The sequence below is a fragment of the Miniopterus natalensis genome, chromosome 13, assembly GCF_054644295.1.
Source record: "Miniopterus natalensis isolate mMinNat1 chromosome 13, mMinNat1.hap1, whole genome shotgun sequence".
Taxonomy (NCBI): Eukaryota; Metazoa; Chordata; class Mammalia; order Chiroptera; family Miniopteridae; genus Miniopterus; species Miniopterus natalensis.
In genome coordinates, this window is record NC_142093.1 from 41,246,087 (window position 1) to 41,252,086 (window position 6,000).

A 6,000-nucleotide genomic window follows, 5' to 3' on the forward strand; every position below is an offset into this window, starting at 1 on the left:
ATCTCCCACCAAACCTGCCACCACCAGTTAGAATCTGGGGTTTCCATGGAGTGTCTGTAAATAAATTTGGATCATCACAACTGACCAGTGACCAGTGACCAGTGTGACCAGTATCCTTCCCTACTGGACACATGCGCTTTCTGGCTCCAGCCACTCAGACACCCTCATCGCTTGCATCTACAGTTGATACTTCCTCTTCTCTGACCATGTCAGGTAAGGAAAGGGACCCTTAAGGGTTTTCATTACATATTGTTTGCCCCTAAATTTATCAGTAGAGTCAAAATAGCATAGAACAGCGGGGAAAAGCATTGATCTAGAAATCTGGATGCCTCATTTCAGTTTTGATTTTGACATTTACTACCTGTGTGACTTTGGACAAGTCACTGACTCTCTCACAAAACCTGTTTTTTCCTGTTACATTAGGATGTCAGATTGGTTGTTCTCTCTAATCCCTTTCTTTTCTAATATTGAGTCTTAAAGGACACCCATATAGAAAATGAAATCAAGACTTTTGGAGAGTGTTTCAACAGAAACAGAGAAAACCTAGGTGACGTAGAAAACTAGCTATACATATACACAGTCTCCCGCCACTAATGTTTCAACATGAGGATTTTAAGTTTAGTGCTGTTCAAAAAGTAATATTCACGTGTTTTTGGAGTTTTCTATCCACACTAGGTGAACTAATAGGGAGAGAGGAAGGAGAGTACTGGACTATAGGGGGACAAGTATTTCAATGTAAGAAAGTTTAGGATTGTTTTCATCAGCACAGGCCAACAGGAACCAAGAGGGAGGGAGAAACCTAAGCATGAAGGAGGGGAAACTCTAAGAATGAAGAGGAGAGCATGGAAGAGCTCTCAAGAGCAAAAAAGGTAGTTTGCAATGGAATGAAGATTTTAAATTAAAGCAGAAAGCGCAGGGTGAAATCTGCTCAGAGTAGGGCATAATAACATTGGTTTTAGCAAATGCTTACATTAATAGCCTAGAAAGGAAAGTAAGGCCAGAACAGGGTATCACTAGGCAAAGCAGCATATCAAAAAAGTCATATTCAGTTGTCTGTTTTTCTACTGCCTCTCTGAACATGGGCGGCACTTGACACTTTTGAGTATAAACATTTAAAAATGTATTTTAGAAATGTTTTCTATAAACAAGAAACTAATAAAGGTGGTTATCTAGGGGACAGGAGGAAAACAGAATATTCAGTGTTTCACTTGATTTGGACTTTTGAACTATGTAGATGCTTTCTCTATTAAAAATAAAAATTTAAAAAGTGGCATATCCTAACTTGAATCAGAAAGACTAATTCCTTTGGGTGACAAGTATGTTCCAAGTCAAAGCTGCTTGTCATCTTTAATTATTTTCTCCTGAACACAGAGAGCACTGAGAAGCAGACATCATCTCCTTTTAGAGCTTCGCTACCAAAGGATAAAAAAGAAAAGTGAAGCCCCAGATCTCTAACTTCAAGTTGACCTAAAAACAATTTTGTGGGATCTCTACAGTAAACATTTTTTAATTGGATTCCAGCAATGATGCTTTTTAGGGCTTTGGGTACAACCCTTCCCTGGATGTTGAAGATTATAATCTAGGCTTTAAGATAAATATACAAACTTTCAGGATACTTTTTTAGTGTTCTTCACTGTTTGTTATGTGGTTATATTAACCGAAATCTGTATTTCTACTAGACTTAATATGTTACTTGCTGGATAATATTCAGAAGAACATGAATGAGCAGAATAATGGAATTCCTTTACATATATTTTGCTCTCTGCTTTATATCAATTTTACTGAAATATTTGTCTATATATTTTGGGGCTCCCTATACATCCACGTTTATGGCTTTTTATGCAGTTTTTACTGATATAGTTTCTCTGTTCACATGTATTGCTAGGAATTCATTCAAAATCACCGTGTATTGTGGGCTGTTTTTGGTTAATAGTATTCACGAAAATAGAATAGGCAAAATTCACTCTTATAATACTGCATGTGTGAAATAGAACTTCACTCATTAGTCCATTATGTTTTGATGCTTGCTACATGCCTCAATTTTCATTAATGTCTATATATTTCCTTGCAGTTCTGAGATACGTCGTTCATGACTTTTCTCTTTATCTTTCCAGAACTTCAATCTTGTCCCATATTAAGTATATGTAATATATCATTTATTCATGTAAAAATTATAACTGTTATTGTAACAACTTTATAGATCAGTTACCAAAAGCTCAAAGAGTTTAAATAATGTGTTTCTTTCAAAAAGCACTTCTTGAGAAACTCTCTCTCAGATAGTCATTTAGAGGTAGGATCAGAAACCAGGCTTCAAGAGTAAGAATGACCCTTTAAATTTAGCACCTGCACTGAACCATGTGCGAGTTCGAGGGAACAGCATGTGAACTGTGCAGGCAACATGGGGTCTTGAAGATTACAAAGGCAAAAGCTGTACTGTTTTCTCATGAACAATAGAACCCCTATATTAGAAGCTCTACTGCTCCCAGTTTGGGGCAGAATAATGCTCAGAGCAGAGCCCTGGCAAGAAAGTCAGGATGCTTAGGTTTTGTAACCTGGAAATAATACTGACAGAATGGGAGAACTTGAACAGGTCTATCTGACCTCTCTGAGTCTGTTTCCTCACTCATAAAATAAGAATGTTAGAACAGAGGTTTCCCTAAAGAATCCTGGTTCTAAAATGCTTCAATTCTAAGGAAGAGCATAGAAATCAATACTAGTGCAGGCTCAAGGGAAACATAAGGCAGGGAGCGATAGCTTCTAGCCTAGAGAGCAATGTATGCACCACACCACTTGGGCCTTAAGCACAGTTTCGCCCAAGTTGGGAGCACAAGCAGTTCATACATGAGAGTAGCAAATTGTTCCAGCACTTACAACCAGCATACACTGATTTCTTATACTTCAGTGAGTATCGGTATTAGAGGCTTTCTGATAGGACCAATCTTAAGTTAATGCAATTCTATAAACATAGTGAGTAAGGTTTTCAACCTCTGAGTTCTTCATCACCCTCTTTGTCCCCTACAGAGAATTTCCAAAATCCACCTTTACTTGGAGCTTCAGAGTCTCTGCAGCTCTCTCTGCCTGCAGTGAGCAATGCAGCCTCCCTAGCAGAAAGTGTCTGCAATTTCTCCAGTGTCTTTCCAACCACTAATGGGCAGTGCCTACCTTTACCAACATTCTAGCACAACTATGTTGTCTGGAGTGACTGGCCAGAGCCAGATCTCCACTTCGGCTGCTTCCAATCCTGGTCTTTTGGAGTGGGCTCTCACAGGAGGCACTGAAAAGAAGTCATCATCACTCAGAGACTTCACTGTGACTGTCACTGACCAGGACACAGCTGTTTCTTCCATGTCTATGACATCCCAGTACAGTAAAACCTCAGATGCTGGTAACATGGTCCCTCTGTATCCATCCTTTTCTGCCAGCCTTGTTCAGGGGGCACCATCTCAGATTCCAAATCAGGGACATAGCCTGTCACTTCCCTACCAGGAAGGAAGTCAGGTGTATTACTATAATCAAGGCACACTGAGGCCTCTGCTCCCTGGAGAGCGGGGTCCCTACCTGCAATCCTATGGCTCTATGTCTCACACAGAGAGCAGGGCCTCTGCCCCTCAACCAGAAATGGTCATGGTGCTAAAGGAGGTCCAGCCCACAAATGTGATGCCACCAGCCTCGACCTCTGCAATTTACTACTCTGTGCCTGCTCAGCCCATCACAGACACCAGTTTTCAAGGTGAGTACCAACAGCAAGAGGGAAGAGAAATAGGGTCAGCATTCAAATATGGGGTCAACCTACACCTGGAAGTGGTAAGTCCACACACACATAAGATTTAAGTCCTGTGACCCTATAACTACTGCCCACAATCAGTGCTCTCCATTTTCAGACTTTGTGAGAACTTAATAGAGGTGGAAAGGCAGACACTATAACAGCCATGTATGCTGCATGTGTGAGAACCCCAAGAGCATGCTGAGGGATCCCACACTTTTCAGTGCTCTGTCTGATTAGTCCCCCTAGACTACCACACAGTAATGAACTCCCTTCCCTGATTTACTGCCTTATTCTCCTTGGAAGGAATTTCAAACTCTTATTGTGACAGTGCCAGTTTAACTTTCCCTCACGTCCTTAGTTTACACCAGGGTTTAAGACCTTGTGTTCCAAGATCTTGCCCAAAGCAAGCAGGCTAAGAATCTGTCCTTGCTTATTGATTCCAGCAGGAAGAGCTCCATTCCTTCTCCTAGGCCCTGGTGTGTGTGAAGTGTTCTTCTTCCCTCAGGAAAGTGGGGAGAATTAGGAGGATTCCGTATGAACAATGCTAGCCTTGTGAAATGTTTAAAAAATCACTTTTACTTTTTATTTGACTTACCACAACCTTGTGAAATACAAAGAATACCCTGAAAATTACATCAGATGATCACCAGTGAGAACTAGAACAGTTGCCTCCTATCTCCTAGCACAGGGCACTGCCCATGATCCTTCAGATGGGCTAGTAGGAATGCCTTTCCCATTGTTGGAAGGTGCATGATCGCTGCATTGCTAGCGACACAAGGGCACCTTACTAACCAGGGACTGACTGACTTCCCCTTGATTCCTTTGTAGTGATGGAGACCTCCCTGGGGATGGAGACTTCCCTGGGATTGCAACCTTCAAGCCAAACATTCTGTCTCCCAAAGACTCCAGAATTCCCCAAGTCCTGCAGCAGCAGCAATATTCAGATCCTTGAGAGTATCCCACCACCTGAGCTTGGGGACATTGCAATGGCAGCTCCAGTCCAGAGTCCTAGTATTTTCCTGGCACTGCCTCCAGCTCCAAGTCAGGAAATGAAAGAGAACAGGAATTTGGATGATATTAAAACTATGCTTTCAAAGCCTCTGGATGCCTACCAGATCCCAACAGAAAACCAAGGTCCTCCACTACTCCCTTTAGAAATCCCTGATATTCACCAGCTCCTGGCCTGCATTGATCCCCCTGGCCAAGAGGAGCAGCAGCCTGGCTGTGAAAATGCTGGTCTGGGAAAGAAGAGCCTGAGTCTTAAGGACCAAGGCACCCTTGAGAATGGGACTGAATCTAATGATGGTTTTGCAGACATCACTACACTGGTGGAGGATATTCAACTCCCACAGGTCTTAAATTCCTTGGATGACCTCGATCAATCCAAAGGTCCCAAGGTGATCAAAACCAAAGACACCAGACCCATCCAGTTGAACGAGGTGCAGAAAAAGTCAAGTGGCATAAAGGCTCCCTCTGATCAAGCTGGGAAGAACAAACATAAAGCCTCTGAGCCAATCAGTGGTGCTCCTAAGGCCAAAATCAAGCCTGAGAGCCCAGACTGCATGTTCCTGGGAGAAGTGGCTGTTTGCAATGCTGCAGCCAGTGACAGGGCTCCTGAGAACACGGCTAAGCTTTCTAACAGCAAACCTCAGAAAGCTGCCCCCAGTAAGATCAGCAAAACTAAGAGCCATGGGCAGGAAAAGACCAGAAGAACCAAAGAAAACGACTCCAAGAAAGCTGGAGAGAGTAAGCAGTCAGGGAACAAAGCCAAAGCAGAGGAGAAGCCAACCATTCCCAAGATGAAGAGGAAGAAAAATCAACCTGAGCTGACCCAAGAGACCTTCAAAAAGCCTCGGAGCTCCCTAGGTATGCACATGCTGGAGTCTGTGCAGGTTTTTCATGCACTGGGGAAGAAGACTGATAAGAAAACTGAACTCTCTTCCCCTCGGACCTTGGGGAACTCAAGCAACCCCAAAGGCCCCCAGCTACCCCTAGCTATGGAACGATGGCTGGATACCCCTCGTGAGGGCAAAGGTCCTGAGAAAACTCAAGTCAAACGCCAAAAAGTGGAGAGCAGTGCTGAAAAAGAGTGTTCATCTCCATCTGAGTATGAGCTGCCACCTCCTGGGAAGGTCAAGGTGATACCTTTGGTTTTCCCAACCTTGGACAAGCCTCAAGCTCGACCTGTTCCTCACAGGCCACAGTATGGCATCATGTTGGCCTGCTGTGGATAA

General features: G+C 43.0%; 1 pseudogene; it reads left to right on the top strand.

Annotated features, from left to right (window-relative positions):
* Positions 1 to 131: 131 nt before the first annotated feature.
* LOC107529201 (uncharacterized protein C2orf78 pseudogene) lies at positions 132 to 6,000 on the top strand (annotated as a pseudogene).